Source organism: Callorhinus ursinus, unplaced genomic scaffold, assembly GCF_003265705.2.
Source record: "Callorhinus ursinus isolate GAN/ISIS: 27379988/994484 unplaced genomic scaffold, GSC_fseal_2.0 scaffold10, whole genome shotgun sequence".
Lineage (NCBI taxonomy): Eukaryota > Metazoa > Chordata > Mammalia > Carnivora > Otariidae > Callorhinus > Callorhinus ursinus.
This window is the reverse complement of record NW_027397072.1, coordinates 73465236-73485437: the sequence shown is the minus strand read 5'-3', so window position 1 is coordinate 73485437 and position 20202 is coordinate 73465236. Positions and strand designations below refer to the sequence as shown.

At 47.1% G+C, this 20202-nt stretch overlaps 1 protein-coding gene across 2 annotated transcripts in view; it reads left to right on the top strand.

Annotated features, from left to right (window-relative positions):
- Nucleotides 1-20202, top strand: part of SOCS5 (suppressor of cytokine signaling 5) — a 112717-nt gene that overhangs the window by 72704 nt on the left and 19811 nt on the right. Inside the window, exon 3 of one of the 2 annotated variants that reach the window (XR_012379832.1) lies at nucleotides 2132-2204. The exons of the other annotated variant lie outside the window; for it this stretch is intronic. The gene's annotated coding sequence lies outside the window, so the exon portion shown is untranslated. The remainder of the gene's footprint in view (nucleotides 1-2131; nucleotides 2205-20202) is intronic. 2 annotated transcript variants of the gene reach the window in all.

The window sequence follows — 20202 nt, the reverse complement described above, 5'->3', positions numbered from 1 at the left end:
ACGTCGAGGCCATGCCCTTCCAATCGGTAACGGAGAGGCAGGAATGTAAAGGCACAGGCAGCTATTTTAATTTTTTTTTAATTATTTCTTGAAGTAAACCAAAAAAAAACTGGGGCATCTGGCTGGCTCAGTTGGTGGAGCATGCAACTTTTGATCTCAGGTTCGCAAGTTCAAGCCCCACGTCGGGTGTAGAGTTTACTTTAAAAAAAAAAAAGGCAGAGCTATTTTAGACGACTCTGGGGGATGGTATTTTGCTTCAGAGCTCCCTGCTGATTGGCCAACACCTCACTGCCCTGCAGCTTCTCCCTTTGTCCCATCCTTTCTCCCTCTTCCCATCACAAGTGTGAATTCCTAAGAGTACCTTGCACCCCAAGTCCTGCCTCAGTATCTGATTCTGGGAAATCTAACCTGTGACATTCTGTCATCCGGAGCTGAATACCTATATGCGCGTGTGTGTATGTGTGTTTATGTATATGGATATATGCTTATGGGTACATATAATATTTATTAATTACTTTCCTCCATTCAATAGTATACTGTCCACCAATAATCAGCAAATTGTGTTTTTCAACCTGTTGGCTTATTTATTCTAAATACAGCTATTTTTTCCTCTAATGCAGATCTTTGTTACCAAAAAGAAATTTATAATGGCAAAGTGTTTTATTTTTCCCATTTATCCCAATGTCATTTTTTGCCCAGTTTTGGGGTATTAAAATCCTCAATACACATCATTTGTTCAGAATAGCAGGGCAAGACATAAACAGATGCCATCGGCTAACTTACTGATCACTGTGGACATTAGCCGCCACTTGCAGTGTCACAACTGTGAATGTTGGCACCAGGCTCTCCAAACCTGATCAGGAGGCGGGATGCTGCTTGCTTAAAACGGGACCCACAGGACAGATACTGGGCTTCAGATCCCTGCACCCAGCATCATTGTTTTGGCCTCAGTAGTGTTAATCACAAATATGAGTAGTTCTTGGCAAGAATGGAATGTATTCCATTCGAAACTTCAAAACTGTGCTATATGGAAGGTTGAAAGCCACTTTCTCAACAGACACACTCTGTCCTTCCACGTCGTGGGCAGACGAGCTGGTCGGATTGCATGGATCTGTTTGCAGGGAACTCTGGCCAGGTCAAGCCTTTTCTGAAAGACCCTCCATCAAATCAGGAGTTGGACGAGAGGGTCCCTAAGCCTGTGCTGTTTTGCCACATAGGTTATTTTGGGTCCTGATAAGTAGATCAAAATGGTGATTTTTGTGTTTTATTTTAGGCAAGGCTTTTTGTGTAAAACAACAAGCAAATGTAACACCCCTAAAATTCATCCCGAGAAATAAGCATTACCTTTCATGGACCCTCAGGTTGGGGGACAACACTGGGCTTGACTGTGAGGCAGGCGGAGGCCACGGCCAATGTTCTTCCCACCTCTCCTGTCCTTGCCCTGGCCTGGTTACTCAGGCCTGCCCTCCCCCCAGCCTGCTCTCTCACCTCAGCTCCTGGGTATCACTTCCATAGGCCACTGCTCCACTGACTCCCCAGGGCCACGAAATGCAATCCGGATCCCTTAAACTGACCCACCACAGCCTCTGTGGTCTGACCACTGACCACCTTCCTGCCCCACTCTGGCCACTCTCCCCCACAAGGCGCTCGGCGCGCCAACCGCTCTGGGATTCTCACAACCCTGAACACCTACTCACCCCTCAGCCCCGCCTCCTTGCCTACTGTTCTTTGTCCTTGACCCGCCCTTCCCCTGTCCACTCGGGCCCCATCTGTCTGGCAAAGCACTGCTCAGCCCCAGGCCCCATTGCCTCCTCTGTTGTTTTCTCTGACACCTACCACCCACGCCGGGTTCCCTTTGTCTTCTGGCTATTCCTCCATCGTAACATTAGAGCCTATTGATTTTTTATTCCAGACACTTCAGCCGGTTGTGAGTGCCTGAAGAGCAGGAACTGTATCTAGTTCACCTTTGAGTCACCGGCCCTGTCTCAGTGCCTGACACATGGTCAGCATGTAGGAAGTTGAATGAATGGCTTCCCTGCCCCACCCCCACACACATGCTCCAACCCTACTGAACGAACTTCTTATGTCCTATTTTGTTTACTTATTTTGATGTCTTTCCTTCTGGTCAAAGCATCCCCAACAAATGGGAGAAGTCCAGAGTGCTTTCCAGACAAATCATATGCCAACCACAATGCTCAGCATCTGTAAGTAGTACGACTTCACTGAAATAAGGAATAGAGCCCCTACTAACTGGCAATACTCTGCCTTTCCTTTCTAACCCATTAGCAGCAATTTCAGGAGAGTGAGAAGAGACACGGGGGAGGGAAAAATGGGTCTCTCAATGCCCTCAAGTCACAGCATGTGGGGAGGGGGCAGTCTAAATGTCGGTACCCCACCCCCCAAATTCCTGTGTTGAAATCTAACAGGCAAAGGTGATGGTATTCGGAGGTGGGGCCTTTAGGAGGTGCTCAAGTCATGAGAGTGGAATCCTCAGACACAGGAGTAGCGCCTTATAAAAGAAGCTCCAGAAGCCTCCTAGCATCTTCCGTCATGTGGAAATACAACCAGAAGTCCGCGACCCAGAAGAGGGCCCTCACCCAACCATGCTAGCACCCTGATCTGACTTCCAGCCTCAGACAGTGAGCAATAATGTCTACTGTTTTGTCAGTTACCCAGTCTGTGGTATGTTGTTATAGCAGCCTGAACGGACCAAATCAGGGGTCCTCCTGCTTATAGACCTGGCTAAATATGGCTCCCAGAGGATAAAAAAGGGATGATCTCAGCTCTTTGCCCAGCTAAAGCATTTTCGAAGGTATCCATATAGGACACTAAAGGGTAGAAGGAAACCCTGGGAAGGTGGGGTTGAGTGCTGGTATGAGCTGACGTTGGTAGAGTTTCCCTCACCTGCAGGTTTCACAGGTATGATTGATGTCTGACTTGCCCGGGGGGCTGCAGGGCAGGCCCAAGGGGAGGCCTTCCACTAGGACTGGGAAACACAAGAGGTGTGGAAAAATGTATCTGAGAAGCTCATCAGGCAAAAATGTATTTGCTGCCAGCCTATGAAATTGTTAAATTCATACCGCAAGCGCCTGTTATTGAAAACATCATGGTGAAATTGCCTGCTGAAGCAGAAAAAAGAGCTTTGCGCAGCTCTTGAGGAAGACCATGTACTCATGTGTGAGCCCCTGCCGCCGCCTCTCCTCAGCACTTAGCATCTGTGCTTCCCAAGGCCCTGTGCCACTATGCTCTGCCCGCTGGGTTTCAGCTAGGATGTGAGCTCCTTGACAGCAAGGTCTTCACTATCTCCTCCATCTCTTATGCTGGGCACATAGTCGCTGCTCATTAGATGAGCATCTAGTTGGATGGGAAGACTGAAGCTGACTCCCCCCCCCCCCATGCAACAGCATGGAGAGTCTGGCAAGAGCTGCCTCTTATCACTCTCGCTCTTGCACCAGACATACTTGTTATCTCTTCTTACCCTCAACACAACCCTCTAGGGTGAGTGCTCTTATTATCCCAGTTTACAGATGTGTACACTGAGGCTTGGGGAAGTGAAGCAGCTAGTCTGAGGTCACAGAGCTAGAAATTGGTGAAGCTGAAACTTAAACTCAAGAATTTGCACTTCTGGTATTACCTGAGAAAGACCCTCCCAGACCACCCCTTGCCCCTGCAGATGGTAACTGGAAACTCTGAACAGAATACAGACGATTCTAAACTAAAGTAAAAGACAACTATCTGAAGGCACTGGTGAGTGATCAGAAGCAGGCAGATCGTGGTGAGGAGGCCATGCCTGTGGGAGGGGAGTTGTGTGGAATGAGGGTCCATTTGCACAGCTTCCTGGCCCTCGACTGGCATGGGGTGCTGGGGGTGCTGGTAGAAGAAGAGCTGTCCTTCCAGGATGTGGAAGCCTGAGTGCAGGGGAAGCACACATGCTGGGGGAGGATCCCCAGATTCTGCCTGCCTCCGTCTCTACCAACCCCTGCATCACACATGTGTGGAGCAAAGCCAAGCAGCCCTGCAGAGGACAGAGGAGCTCAACTGAGCTCAGAAGTGCTGGCCAGGAAAGAGTCAGTTGCAGCTGGAGTCCAACAAAGATACGTGTCCTCTTTAAAAGAGAAAAAGAAGAAAGGAAGGAAAAAAAATTTTTTAAAAATAAAGACTCATCAGGATAAAATAACATAATCCAGAATCCAGAGTCTCTATACTTTACCCTTCATAATGTCCAGGAATCTAAAAGTACCCAACGTACCAAGAACCAGGAATATGGAACACATTCTCAAGAGAAAAGAATATTAATAGCAAGAAAACAAAAGACAAAAAACAAAAAACCCTGAGCTGAACTGGATGTGGAATTAGCAGACAAGAACTTTAAAGCAGTTATCATTGTAACTATCCTCAAAGAAGTAAAAGAAAATATGCTCACAATGAATCAAGACAGGAAATTTCAGCAGGTAAATAGAAACACAAATAGATACTCCTCGATCTACTGGACTTAGAAAAATCTACTGGATAAATTTAACAGCAGAATGGAGACAGAGGGAAAAGTAAGAGAACCTGAAGATAGATCAATAGAAATTATCCGATAGGAAACACAGAGTTTTGTTGTTTTTTTTTAAAGATTGACAACATAAATGGAGCCTCAGAGATCTCTCAGATAGTATCAGCCTAAAATACGTGTCATTGAAATTCCAAAAGGAAAGGAGAGAGAAAATAGGACAGAAAAAAAAATACTTGAAGAACTAATGACTGGAAATTTCCCAGATTTGATGAAAGCATAAATTTATAGCTTCAGAGTATTCAGAGAACATCAAGCAGGCTGTGCTAAAGCATATTAGGGTCAAACTATCGGAAGCCAAACAGCAAGGACAAACCTTGCAGAGGTAGCAAGGAAAGAACCCCATTTTACGTCCGGGGAACAACACTTCAATAAGGAGCTGACTTCTCATTAGAAACTATGAAGGCCAGGAGAGAGGACAAGAAGAGTTCCGAAGAGCTAAAAGGAAATCTATCAGCCCAAACATTTATAGCGGGCCAAAATATCCCTCATGAATGTAGGCAACATAAGGACATTTGCAATGAAAGAAAACTAAGAGATTTTGACACCAGCACAAAGAAATGCTAAAGGCAGTTGTGTGTTTTTTTTTTTTTTTCCAGACAGAAGGAAATGATATCAGAATGAAACTCAAATCACCAGAAAGGAATGAAGCAGAAAGAGTAGCTAGGCGGCCCGAGAGCCCGCTTCCTCTGGGGGCCCAAGTTGGCCTCAGAAGTCAGAGACAAGACTGCTAGCTTCCCAAATGGCCAACGTCTATCTGTTAAAACTAAATGCCGCTTACAATAGAATTTTAAAAAACATCAGGAACCTAGGAATAAATCTAACCAAAACTGCTCAAGGAAAACTGAAACCACTGCTGGGGAGAAGACAAGGAAGGAGCAGACGAGGCCACTGGAGCGAGTTTAGAGGACCCCCTTGGCAGAGCCTGCGTGGGCTCTGTGCCCCAGGGTCGGGTCCAGGGCGGGGTAGAAAACGTTGGCCCCTCTTGCAACTCTCCAGCTCTTGAGTTTATGTTACCCATCCAGCCACCTAGAGACCATCCAACTGCTCTCTTGCTAAGTTCATATGCTAAATTTCTGGGCGGTTAGCCCACCCCTGAAACAATTAACCATAACCATAACCACAACCGTGAGTTATTGCACAGAGTAGCTACCAGGGCCGATTGCTTTTACCAAATGAGTTGGTGGGAGGCAGTTTCCACAAAGTGAGGGGGAAGGCATATCATTTGGTGTCTAGTACAGCAAAAGGAGAAAGGAGATCCCGCTTGACTTTTTTGCAGGCAAACGCTGTGGGTAATAAAATATGGCCTCCAGGTTAAATATCTTTCCAGTAGGTGCTACCATTACATTTTTTCAGTGCCTGGCTGTTTGCACAGCTCTTCCGTTTTGCACTGATCTAATAGTCTGGTGCAGTGAGCAAGGCAAGGGGGGGGGTCGTATTCCCATTTCTGAGATGCTGGCTCATGTGCCCAAGGTGACCGAACTATAGGAGGCAGCACCCTACCAGAGTGGGTGGGGAGCTCCCCCAGAGGCTGGCATGTGGCTTCATTCAGCATTCCTATGCATTGCTGGAATCAGGGAGGTCTGCAGGACCCCATGCGTGTGGCCCCTCAGCTGGGGCCAGTCTGAACTACTTCAACAGTGGACAGTGCTGTCCCCCCGGGGTGCAGCGATCAAGCACCTAGATGCAGCCACCTGAGGCCCGAGGCAGTCCTGCCCACCCTGATTACACGGCCCCCCACTATAGCTCGCCAGATTTCTACTGTCAAGCTCTCTTTACCAAGCTTATTTCCAAGTCCAAGTTCTTGCAAGTGGTTCTGGAGATGGCGACATTTGGATAGAACACTGGAACTTGCCTGGTGTCTTAGCAAGGCCAACCACAGTGTCTGGCCTTGCTGAGACAGGACAACCTGGTGACGTGGGGCAGAATTCAGGATCAAGTGTGACAGGTCTCAAGGCAATTTGAACATCTTAAAACTTGGACCAAGTGGCCAACTCTGTAGGTTTTGTGTTTTTCTAGCCTGCTACAGCTTCCAAATATGTGATTTAGGATTTTGAAAACACTTGTTATTCCTGTGTTAATATGATGAAAGCAGGAATAAGAAAGTGTGGTCACTTGGAGGCTGTGTTGAGCAGGGCTGGGCTTCCTGCTCTCCTGACCCTGGGTTTGGTGGGCTGCTCTGGGGCCATGTCAGCTTCAGCTCTGGCAGAATTCTGTGACCCTTCCAGCAGTTCTGATGCCCGGGTGGTCCCAGGTCAGGGAGCAGCTCCAAACCATCCTGGCAGGGCTTTCTGTGGTGCTGGAAACAGGGGCCCTGGCCCAACTCTGCTGACTCCAGATCCTTCTGGGCCTGGCCTTGCTGCTCAGCCCCCAGTGGAGCAGGGCCCGCGCTATGGATGGGAGAACTCAGAATCCCAGAGGTGGCCTGGGCCCTCCTCATTGGGGGTGGGGAGGTTGATCAATGCTCTTTCTACATGAACACCTGCCAGTTTGTCATGTGCAACACCTGTAGGGAATTGCAACCTGTCTTGACCAGCATTTCACTCTAAACTTCTGTCCCCTCCCACCAGGAAGGTGAGGATTTAGCCAAGCAAATTATGAGACTCCTCTGCTGGAACCATATATAAAGTATAAAGGAGGATCTTTAATAAGAGAGTCAGTTATGGATGCTATGCTGTTATGCCCAGTTCTCCAAGAGGGCAAGGAGGACAATGAGAACTAATGTTCTTTTAGCTCCTCTTTAGGCCTTCAAGGTCTGAGGCTGGCTATTGCCACATGAAACTTTTTCTGTGAATTCTATAATATAAGGCCAATCTTGTTCACTATCCAATAGCCCACTCCCATGAGAATCTGCCCCTCCTCCCATTTCAGGTACAACTACCTACCAGCATGGGCTTCTGACCTAAGGTTACCTCTCCTGAGCTGTGGCCTGATAAAAAAGATGATCCAGGCCATTCTAAGATTTCAGGATGTAAGTATGGGAAACTGAGAGGCTGCTGACATTTGGAAATGGGAACCAAAGCAGAAGGTTGTGGTGCAGAAAGGGGAGAGAAGTGTGTGCTTACCATGATGGTCACATGTGGGCTGAGGGCCTGAAAGAGCCAGGGGAACAGACACTCAGGCAACAACAACAGCTAGAGGCCCTAGTTCCTGGAAAAAATGGGGAGTATGGCCTTAGCTTGGGATAGATTGTCCGTCTCAGGTCCCAGCTCCCACAAGAGCCAGTTGAGTTCAAGGCTCCCAACCCTTCCACATAGATCCTTGCACTAAACCCCCTTTCCTGAGCCACCTCGAGGCGGGGGAGTCTTTTTCTGAAATCTATCTGCTCATCAAGAGAAAGAGTTTAGATCATTTACATTTAATGTAATTATTGATAGTCTGGTTTATATCTACTATCTTGCTACTTATTTTCTGTTTGTCCCATCTGTTCTTTGTTCCCTTTTTATTCTTTTTGTCTTCTTTTGCATTAATTCTGCGATTTTTAGTATTCCATTTTATCTCCGTTATTGACTTGCTAACTGTATCACTTTGTTTTACTTTTTTAGTGGTTTCTCTAGGGCTTAAAATAAATACATCACAACCTACCTTCAAATAATATTATACTACTTCATGTATAATATCAGAATCTCCCAACCTCACATAACTTGCATTTTCCCTCTGTTCTTTGTACTATTGTTGTCATACATTTTACTGCTGCATGTGTTATTAACACCACAGTACATTCTTTTGCTTTAAATCATTATTTTTTTTGCAAAAATTTTAAAAGGGGGGAAAAAAGATCTTTTATTTTTATCCACATATTTACCATTTCCTGGTCTCTCCAGTCCTTTGTGTTGATCCAAGTTTCCATTTGGCACCATTTTCCTACTGCCTGAAGAACTGTAATATTTTTTAAGTTCAGGCCTACTGGCAACAAATGCCCTCATCTTTTCATCTGTCTGAAAAAGTCATCATTTCACCTTCATTTTTGAATTATATTTTTGCTAGATTTAAAATTCTGGGTTGACATTTTTTTTTCTTTCAACACTTTAAGATGCATTCCACTGTCTTCTGGAGTGCATAGTTTCTAATAAGTCTGTGATTAATTTTCTCTGTTCCTTTGACAAAATGTGTCTTTTTTCTCTGGGTGCTTTAAAGATGTTCTCTTTGTCACTGTTTTTCAGAAACTCAATCATATTGGGTAACACGTTTGGATTTGTACGTTTATAGTTCTCATCAAATTTGGAGGGAAAATGTGGCCATAATTTCTTCAAACACTTTTTTTTTCTGTTTCCTCCTCTCTTCCATCTTTCTGGAATTCCAATTTCATGGACACAAACCTGTTTGATATTATTGCACAGGTCACTGAGGCTATGCTGTACACTTAAAATGTATGCATTTTCTTACACGTAAATTAAAACTGAATATAATTGACTTAAATACATGAGCTAATACATACAAGTCCCCCAGCACCGTTGGTGGCACACAATCAGTGCCTAATACGTCTAATTTCTCATCTCCCCAGTCCTCCTGCTTTAATCCCCTCCTGTGCTGCTGCCTTTTTACACACTCTCAGCCTCTTACACTTTTCACACCCTCTCCCTCTCCCAAATTCCTCCTGGCCTTCAAGATGCGGCTTAAATCCCTCCACCAGAATGCTTCCTACATTACTCTAGGTCACAGTTCAGAACTCTTAAAGCACTCGCTTTAAGTGCTTCCCCCAAAAGCAGAGTGAAGCGTGGTTGTGTATTGAAATGTGCCATTCACAACTTATAGATACACCTGTGTCTTGCCTCACTGTTGGTTTTGAATTCCTCAGGGCTGACTTCTACCTTTTTAACCCCTGTGTCCTTATCACTGCCTGCTCCAACACTGCCAGGCGGTATTTCCCATTGTCTGTTACCTGGGATGGAGCCTCCCCAGCTTGCTGGAGCCCTGCAGGTCTCCCACCCCTCACCAGTGCACTCCTGGGGACGAGAGACTGGTCTAGAGAGATGATGTGGTGGTCTTAGGAAAATGGACTTTGGAGTCCAGTCACCCTGCTGTGAATCTCAGCCCTGCCTGCTGCCTACCTGTGTGACTCTGGCCAAGTTACTGAGCCAGACTGACCGGCATTTTCCTCATCAGTTTCATGATTGTGTGTGTTGGATTGAGATGAGAGAGAACTGTGTCAGGCACCTGGCTATTATCTGCTATCACTGAGAGCCGGGTGGACGAATGCAGGACCAGGCCCCCTGCCTGGCCAGGGATATGTACATGAAGCTGGTACTCATTTGGAGAGCACTCAGACCTGTGCATTTTTTGTCAGTCATGAACTCATTTCCCCAGAGACCAGACGAGAGAAACAGGCCACATCTAAGGGCTCTTCATACCTCACAAAAGTTTGCTGTGTTTCTTCAGCCCCATCCACACATCTGGTTGTACTTACTGATCTAAAAATGTATCCATCCTGCTTGCCATGTTCACATTTCAGAACATGGTGTGGCCCCAGGGGGGGAAAATTCAAAAATACCATGCATTAAAAAAAAATTAATGCCATGCATTTATGTACTTCCAAAAGATGAAGGTCTAGGACAAGGAGCCTGCAAGCAGCAGGCACCTAGACAGCTCTACACACCAGGGGGCTGACCCACCAGGGTCCCCAGGCCTTAAGCCTAGAGGTCCTGGGCAAGGGAAGGCCCTCCAATCATGGAGGAGGACTTCGCAGGCAAGGAATCCAAGAAATCAAAGGCCTTATGAGTGTCTGGTAAAAGTTCACTTCCAAAGATGGGGGAAATAGCAAGGAGAGGGCAAGAGTCAGGACACCTGGTTCTTCCTTTAGACATCCTAAGTGACCAAGAGCATGCCACTCAGTGTCTTTGGGCCTCTCTCACTCGTCTGTACCAATTAGTTATATCTCCATTGCAGCTGTGATTCTGTGAATGTCTCTGAAATGGATGAGGCAGAGATATTTGTATTTGTATTTGTCCATGTTCTCAATGCCTACAACAGTGACTGGCATGTAGTAGATACTCCACAAATTTTTTTTAATACATGAATATTATAAGGTTGAAATCATAAGCCTTTACTTACATACAAGCTTTGCCCTCGACTACTATGACATCAGGCAAGTGATTGCATCTCTGAGGCTCTAGTTTCCTCATTTGTAGGATAGCTAATGTAGGATAGCTCTATGTGATGCTCAAATGGGATGGTTGTAAAGTCCATAAAAGGTACCTACTACAGAGGGAGTGCTCAATAAACAGTAGCGATCAGTTATTATAGCATCTACCACAATTCCTCTTGTTTTGAAATGGCTGTAGGAATTTCCCCTCTTCTTTTGTTTCTTTTTCCTGGCCATTGCACTCCCAGTATAATGGTGCAGAGCCTGGAGTTTCTTCCTCAATGGGCAGTCTCTGAGGATCAGACCAAAAGAACTGGCTTATATTATAGTAGGAGATTAAATTCAGGTTAGAGCTGATCAAGGGATATCAAACCTTGAGAGAAGTTATGAAAAAAGACAAGGAAACTTTCCCCAAGAAATCTGTTGGAATACAATAGATGTTTTCATCAGTGACTATCTCCTGTGTTGACCCATGAGGAGCAATGTGGGACTATCTGACTTTTCACTTGATGGCCTCTATAGGGCATGAACAACAGCTCAAGGACATTTTGATAAGGCCAGTGGACTCAGCCGGAGATGCATGTGATCTGCTCCACAGCGACCCACAGGTCTTTGAGGTTAAAGAGTTGCTAAAATGCATTAGCACTGCTCAAGAACAAAATGAAAGGATGTAGAGCCCTGCGTACTGCCCAACCAGCCCTGATGCTTGGCTCTGAATGAAGGAATAGAGAAGGGCCCCACCAAAACTGCTTTCCCATGCAACTCACATGTACTGGGTCTTTCAGGAACCTTCTTATAACCTTTAAAGCCAACCTAGGGACACTCCGGAGCCTCACTAGGATTCCAGCACAACCTCAATGTGCTGGACCTCAGGTCAGGTGGGGTCACTGTAAGCCAATGACCTTCTGTCTTCCTGCCCATTTCACCATGGGCTCCATTCGCAAGGGGAGAAGAAGAGTCACACTCTTAGCTGGACTGTGTCCTCCAGGGGCTTTCCCATAATGGCTGGAGACTGCCAGCCACCCCCCAGGGCCCACATTCACAAAAGGAGCTGGGCTCTTGCTTCTTATTAGGAGAGCTTGGGAGGGGATAAGGGAGGGGTAAAAGGGCATGATGTGTCATGATTGAGGTTGGGACAGAAAAGAGAAAGAAATTTTCTCTATTTCTGTGTCTTACCCACATTACCAGTTTTGTCTGTGGCAGCTGAAGATAGGAAGTGCTGACCTATGACTGGCAAGTAATGTGAAGAGAGAGGTTAAACTGAGCTGGGCTGAGCTGAGCTGAGCAGAATTGAGTGGAGCTGAGTTGAGTGGAACTGAGCTGAGCTAAGCTGAGCTGAGTTGACGTGAGTTGAGTTGAACTGAGCTGAGTGGAGCTGAGTTGAGTTGAACTGAGCTAAGCTGAGCTGAGTTGAACAGAGTTGAGTTTACTGAGCTGAGTTGCGTGGAGCTGAGCTGAATTGAGCGGAGCTAAGTTAAGTGGAGTTGAGGTGAGTTGAGCTGAGTTGAGTTGAGCTGGGCTGAATTGAGTAGAGCTGAGCTGAGTAGAGTTGAATTGAGGGGAGCTGAGCTGAGCTAAGTAGAATTAGAAGATAGATACTACCCTCTTAGAATCCCCTGGAACAAGGCATCTATTCTGTGCAGAGATTGAGTTAGTTTTCCTTAAAACTGCTTCTGGCAACTGAAGCAGAGAAATGCTTGTGGAGAGGACATCCAGGAAAACCATCTCAAGATTCTCTTCTGGTTCCCAGAAGCAACACTCCCACAGGTGTCCCCATGAAGCTCCTCATTCCAGCCAGTCCCTGGGCTGCCCTTATTTCCACTGTGACTTTCTGTCCCTGCTCTTCATTCCACTCTTCCTCTCCACTCTCCCTCCTCACCTCCCATGGGGATGACCTCCTAGAGCCTTCTCCAAGGGCCTTTCTGGAATAACCCAGTGCCGTCCAGAGCTTCTGTACCTATCTGATTGTGTATCACCTTATACTGACTCCCATCCTTGATTTGTTGTGTCACTCTGGGTCCTTTCCCCTGAATAATTGTAAATTCTATGAAGGAGAGGCTTGTAATTCCTTGGTGTCTCCCAGAGTACAGAGCCCAGTATATAATAGGTGCTCAATAAATGCTCCTTGCATGAATGCTGAGAGGCCGTATTAGCTCATATCTTAAGATGCACTTTTTAAAAAGTTTGTGTCATAACTGGGCTGCACTGTGTACATTCAACCAATATTTCAATGTTTGTCATGAGAAATTTTCGGTTTCTCTGGCTCCAGGTTTTGGGTGCTCTGAGGCTGCTGAAGAGCTCTGGACTAGGGGTAAGGACATCAGGCCTGGGTCCCAGCCCTGCCACCAATTTGTGTGTGATCTGGAGTTAAATAACCTTTCTCCATTTCCCTACCTGTGCTGTGGGTCATCACCTGCTCTTATAGAGTGTTATGAGCAGAGAATGGGACAGTTTTGAAAGAGCTTGGATAAATGCTGAATAAATGAAGGAGGTTATTATTCTAAGGGGCTCATGAGGTATATTCATTCAACAGACCTTTATTGATAATCTCCTCTGCATCAGGTATTAGGAAGGAAAATATAAAAGTGCTTCGGACCTTGTCCTTGAGAAACTGAAGAGAGAGACTCAAACATTAGCAATGGGCAAGTGTTATAGTGAAGCGCCAAGAACATAGGGGGAGGAGGGAGGAAGGCAGGCATCTGGGGGCGGGCGGTGTGGAAGGGAGTGGCATTTGAAGAGACCTTGAAGAAACGATCAGATGTCTCCAGGAGGAAAGGCCCATGGGTAGTAGCGCCCTCCTGGCAGTGCGCAGAAGGCTGAAGGGTTTGGACAGGAGCAGTGAGTGGTGCTCTGTGGCCACAGCAAAAGCGAAGCAGGGTGATGAGGCTGTAGGGCAGGGAATGGAGACTCAGGAAGAGGGTAGGGCCCATGAGCTGGTGGCTGGGGTGGAGCGGGGCGGGATACAAGCCCATGTTGGGGAGAAGAGGTTTCAGATCTCCCCTGGGCCTCTGGCTAGGTGCAGGCACAGGAGTGCCTGGACCCACAGGGTAAGCAGGGAGGCCAGCCCCCGCCCCCAGGGTGCTCTGCGGGAATGACAGAAGCACAGGGTCTGGTCCTTCCCACTCCTGAGGAGCTCCGAAGACAGAGATGGCCGGGAGGAGATCCAGCGTCTTGAGGTTAGGGCGTGGGAAGGAACCCCAGGGCCAGATTATTCCCCTGCCCTTCAAATATGTCAGGCTCTTTGTACCTCAGCGAGTCTGGGCCCACTTGCCCTCTGTGGGCAGGACCGCTCCTGCCTCTCACCCTTCCTTCTCTATTTGGTCCCATTTGTTTCTCTCACAGCACTGACCCCAGTTGTCCTCACTGGGTTTTCTCTCTGTCTCTCCCCCACTGAAGTGTCCGTCCCATGAGAATAGGGACTTCGTCTCTCACCCCAAGATGGTGCTGATACCTGGCACCCAGTGTCTGATATGCAGCCGGTGCTGAATAACTGAATCGTGGCCTGGCTGTGCCGCATGACTTGAAGAGCATTGAATTTAAACATGCAGTGTCATCCCTGGGTTAAAGTAGGGATCGACAACCCCCATGGTAGAGATCAAGAAACCCAGGGCTCGTTGTTAGTCTTAAGGTTGTGTCCCATTAAATTTCACAGTAAGGGACCAGGAGAGTCAGCACAAAGCCCCAAGGCTGTAATTCTGGCTCTGTGTGCCCCTCCCCCAACTCAAGTACAGAGCATCATGTCCTAAATCCTGAATCATAAATCCAGCCCGGTCAGAGGACAGGCAGGCTTGCACATGAGGGTCTCCCATGGGGCCACAGCCGGCCACGGAGAATGGAAAGAACAGGCTTCAATGGGCAAAACCTGCCATCACCTTACTTAGCAATACATGTTTTTTTAAATAACAGATTTAAATAAATAATGCAAACTGTGAAAATCTGTGGTTAAAAATGAAAGGGGAGGGGTGGGGATAAAGAATCTAACAGATGGTTGCCAGGCCTCTCTCGTTGACAGGTGGGATAGAATCATCTGCATGAGCACATCTCTGAAGGGCTTCTTTTTATTGGCCCGTTTATTGGTCATACTGCAGCGTGAGCCCTGCACGATCAAACTGCAGTGTCAGCCCAACCCAGAGCAGCCCCGGGAAGGAGGCCCTCCGCCTTGGCTGTGCCTCACCTATGGCCACAGTGTTGCCCCTTACAAAAAGGAAAAAGAAAATCATACATGCCTGGTCAAAAGTGTGGACATCGGCCAAAGCCCTTGGGGTAGCCAAGTCGCATCTCTCGCTCTCTCTCTCTCTCTCTCTCTCACACACACACACACACACACACACACACACATCACTTTGTGCTGCCCCATGGCCTTCTCCCTCTCTGCTCTGTTCACACCTGCTCTCTGAGTTCAGGACTTGTGGGGCACTGGGGAAATCCTGCCTGGTCCACTAATTGGTTCTTGTGGGAGAGCCATGTGCCCGCAGCCAGACCATGCCCCCTCGGAGGTAGGAACCAGCTGGTGTCCTCCAGTATCCCCGTGGCCTGTCACAGGCCACCCATGTCTAAGCTGTTCCCACCGGTCCGGCACAGTCATCCCTATTTCCCAACACGGCCATGGGTTTGGGGCCAGACTCCACGGGCAGGGCTGCTTATCATCAGTCTTTTGTCTCTCTGTGGTCCCACTGCGAGTTGTGACGGAGCTGTTTGAGTGCGGAAGGCTGCCTCTGGATACTGGTGCTGAGTGACCGGGAGTCCGCAGGGGGTCCACAAAGCCCGATGGGATGGTGGGAGCTCTCCTAGGAAGTGACGTGTAGTCTCGGGGACGCCTGCCATTCACCGAGCACTCGGGCCAGGCACTGTGCTAAACCCCTTTTGTGCGGAATCTTACTAAACCACCTCAACCACCCTATGAAGTGTGCCACCACCACCATCATCACTGATCTTCATTTAATGTACGAGGAACTGGAGACATGAAAAGGGCGAGGAACTTGCCTAAGGCCACAGGGTCAGCAGCGGTGAGCCAGGGTGCGGTCCCACTCCCCACTTTCTGCTCCAAACCCTTCTGGGCGGGGGGCAGTAACACACAACCCACCAGACCTCACCTGTCCCACAGTCCCAGAGGCACCTGTGCAGAGGCCCCGGATGCGCGTGCAGGCTCAGGTGGGAGGCCGCCTCTTGGCGGCAAGACTCGCTCAAGTCACTGGCCCTCTCCAGCTTCTCATCAGTAATACGGGGTTTGCGATAGAAGCTACCTCCCAAAGTAATTGGGAACATGACGTGTGCTAATATGTGTAAAAGGCTTAGAAGGGTGCCTGGCAGTGGATGCATTCAGGAAATGTGAGACTTTGTCACTATTATTAAGAACATGATGTTCCAGCTGGATCATGTCAGGTGTCCCTCTGACCCCCAGTCTCTTCTCTGGGAGATCTGTGTATTGACTTCCAATATCCGCTCTTTTTTTAACTTGTCCCTCCACATCCCATTCTTCTACCTTCTTTCCTCCGCCTCCCAGCCCCATCATGCCACTGAATCTATTTAATTCATTCTAATGCTGGGAGCCCTAGATCCCTGAATGTGACAGATTGGGGGTGGGGGTGGAGGCAGAGAATGGAGGAGCTTGTGTAATAAGACATAAATAAACTTTCACATGCCTCGCTTTTTTTTGAATTGCAGATTTTATCCTGTCACAGGGCAAATTTTGCCTTGTCTTCTCTTGAATCAGCGGGAAGACATTTTATTCACGCGTCTCTCCCCAGCACGCAGCACAGTAGGTGCTCAATGTGTGGTGGCGCGTTGGGTTCTGTTGGGCCAACATTTATGCCAGGTGCTGCTTGTTCTAAGGCCTCACGCCCGCTCACTCATTGGATGCGCTGATACCATCTTAAAGTCTCCATGCCGGGAGAGGAAAAGCACTCAAATGTCTAGCTTCTGAAGGAAATGTGTTCAGTCCCTCTTGATGGACACAACGTTTTAACCCCCCAGCTTGATCTCCATGGCTCCTTATTGTTCCCCCTTACTTCTGGCATCCCTGACCTCTGACATTCAGGAAGGGGGTTTCAGCCCAGACTTTCAACTTGGTGAATGGCAGGGCACGGGTGACAGTGATAGAGCCTAGCACACACCTGAGGGGACTTAGACGTTTGATCTGAGCAGCGTGAAGAAAACCCCACAAAGCATCTACAAACATCTCCCCCACCACTGGAAAGGCGTTCTTCGGGTTACCTCCCTAAGTAGTCCTCTGTAAAAACTGTAAATCGTGGAGGCTTCACCCATCATGCCATGTCATGGTCAAAGAAACCAGGGTTCAGACCCTTGTCCCAGCATTCGTTGAGTGAGTTCCTTTCTTTCTGCGCCATGGCTTCCTCGTTGACAGAGCAGGGCTGTGAGGAGATCAGCCGGTTCAATGGAGCCTTCCTCACTCTTCATGGCCCGCTGAGCACAGGCCACTGAGGAAAGAAGAATTTTGAGAGAGAGAGAAGAGGAAAAAGAAAGGGAGGAAGGTTGCTTTTGGATTATGTCAGGGCCTGAGTGGGACAGGGTGGTGGGTGGAGGCTGGGAAGGGAGAGAGCCATTTACCGGCACCATCAATAAACAAGGATTGAGGATATAAAGCAAGGCATTGTGCTAAGTGCTGAGGAAGTAAAAAGGAATTTTTATTTGTAAGTTATACCCCCTCTACTTCCAAAGAGAACTTGAAGGTGACTCACAATGAAAACCACATATGCAGCAAGATCACTAAAATAGAATATCAAGTCCATGGAAATAAGAAAAGAAATCAGCGTTACCACCATGCGCCAAGGTCTTGCGTGCATTCCATCATGTAATCCAGCACCCCCATTTTACGGATGAGAAAGACAAGAACAAAGACGCATGCCCAGGGCAAGTGCAGGTGTGACAGGCATGGCACCCGGAGTCCATGTTACTTTTAGAAGACCATGAAAATGTTTTAAAATCAGAAGAAGAAGAAGAAGAAAGCTTGGCTCGAAGAAAATGTTTTAATATGTTATATCAATGTATTCTTTATACCAACATCAGTTTTTACTTTTTTAATGGAGGAAGGGGCCCACAAATGTAAAAGTGCCGAGGACCCCAAAAAGTAATGCAGCCCTGGGCCACAAACTCCAGACTGCCCGACTCCAAACCTGTGCTCTTGCCAAGCCTAACTGAGAATATTTGCCGTCTTTGAGCATAACGTGCAACTCAACTCTAAAACCAAAAAGAGACCACGAGGAGATAAATAATTCTCAGTTTCATAAAAAAGATGTGTAGTGAGACACATGTGCTCACTTTACAATGTGATCGTAAGGGGAAAAATGTAGTTTTCTTATTTTCTTTAGAACTAATCCACGCTTTCTTATCAGTTCCACTAGGGATCTGGCCCAGGGCTGGAGGTGGGGAGGTAGAAACTAAATTCTGTCTAAATTGGTAAACTTCCAATCTGACTCAGTAACTAAACTGATCTTTTTTAAGTAACTTGGATGACTCGGGTGAATCTCAACCTTTGGGAGATGGCTTTCTCTGCTTCCGGAACCCAGTGTGGCCAATGGTTCTGACCAGATCCTCGTGGCAGCCAGAGAGGGTCCTTGAGTCCCTGTGGCTCCTCGCTGCTCTCCTCCACAAGAGGCTGGACTAGCCTGCTCCCTGCACTGATGACCACCGCAGTGGGATGGACCCCATCTGGCTCTCTGGGGTACTATGCCGGGTTGCAAGACTGGAACCCGTGGTCCCTGCTGATTGCCCGAGTGGTCAGGCCTGTCCCCTGCCACTCTGCTGGCTCTCTCTCGGCACCTGGTGCTGTCTCAGGCTTCCCTACCTACCACTTCCTGCTGTACTTCCATGCCATCACGTGGCTGCTTCTCCTGGACTTGTGGTCTTCCCCCACATGCATGGATCAGGGCACCCCTGGCCCAGACACTAACTGTCTCCTTCATACTTTTCTGGATGCTTCAGAAACTCCCTGAGTGCCAGGTTGTGTGTGGGGAAGGTGGTGGGGGAAAGAATGGTAGCGGCAGAGAAAAGCTTTGGTGCCTGATCTACCTGTTCTCTAGCCCCTTGTCCTTCTCACAGTCTATCAGAATAGAAGGAGCAGGTGTTCCTGCTTCATTTTCTCAGAACTAGTCAGGCAGACCCAACTCTTAAATGATAGTTAAAGGAATTTAGAAAAACCTTTCTCTTAACAATGACTACATTCCATCCAAGAATCTTGCTATAGATGCAGACAAAAATCTCATCTGAATGAGTTGAGCTGGTATTTTATATGCTTCCCTCTCACCTTGTGCCCCAAACATTGCTTCAGTGGACAAGAAACCCCAGAACAACAAGATTTCCAGGATATGAAAACTCATCTAAAAGTGTTAACCCCATTGCAGAAACCTAACAGTTCAAGAGGAGAAACCAACTATGCCAATATTAAATTTCAAAAGAAATGCACAGTTGACCCTTGAACAACAGGGGTGGAACTGCATGGGTCCACTTATATGTGGACTTTTTATGACATGGTACTGTAAATGTATTTTCTCTTATGATTTTATTTTATTTATTTATTTGAGAGAGAGAGAGAGCATGAGTGAGGGGAGAGGCAGAGGGAGAAGCAGACTCCCCACTGAGCAGGGACCCTGGGATCATGACCCGAGCCGAAGGCAGGCACCTAACTGAGCCACCCAGGTACCCCATCTTACGATTCTCTTAATAACGTTTTCTTTTCTCTAGCTTACTTTATTATAAAAATGCAGTGCATATTACATATAGCATACAAAATATGTGTTAATTGACTGTTTATGTTACCAGTAAGGCTAACAGTCAATAGTAGGCTATTGGTAGTTAAGTTTTGGGTAATCAAAAGTTGTTTGTGAATTTTTGACTGCATGGGGGATTGGCACCCCTAACCCCCAATTGTTTAAAAGTCTACTATATTCTGTGCCTCCTTCCTGTACAAGGAAGATTGAACAACATACTGAACACGAGCCTCAATGCTTATTTTGCAAACCGTCTTCCAACAGCTATTTGTTTTATCACCTTCATAAAAGTAGAATATGAGGCATTTCTGGTGAAAGAGGGCTAATCAGGTGAGTCCAGTTGTATTGTACCTGGTGTTCTCACCACTGGATGCAGCTTAGACATCCCAGAGAAGATAGCACAGCACAGCATGACTGGTCTTTCAGACAGCGTTTAGACTGGGAAGCAAAGTCACTATCCTCCTCTCCCTCCTTGAAGGAGAACAGGTTGAGTTTTAAAAAAGGAAGAACACACAGCCAACCTCTCATCCATAACAGCTTTTTTTTTTTTGAATATTAATCATGATTCAAAATGTGAACCAGAAACGATTTGAGAGTTCGGGGAGGAACTGACTTTTGGGAGGAAATGATTTCAATAAGTATGATATGTTGAAGAATAAGAGAGCAAACTCTAGGATCTTCTAGATTCAGGCTGGACATAGGCAACTGTTAAAGGTCTGGATACAAATCATGACTCTTACTCTGGACCAGGAAAAAGACTCCAGAAGGCTGAGTAGCTGCCTTATCCAGAAAGAACATGATCATGAGGAAAATCAAGATCTTTGGGTTGGAAGGCACTC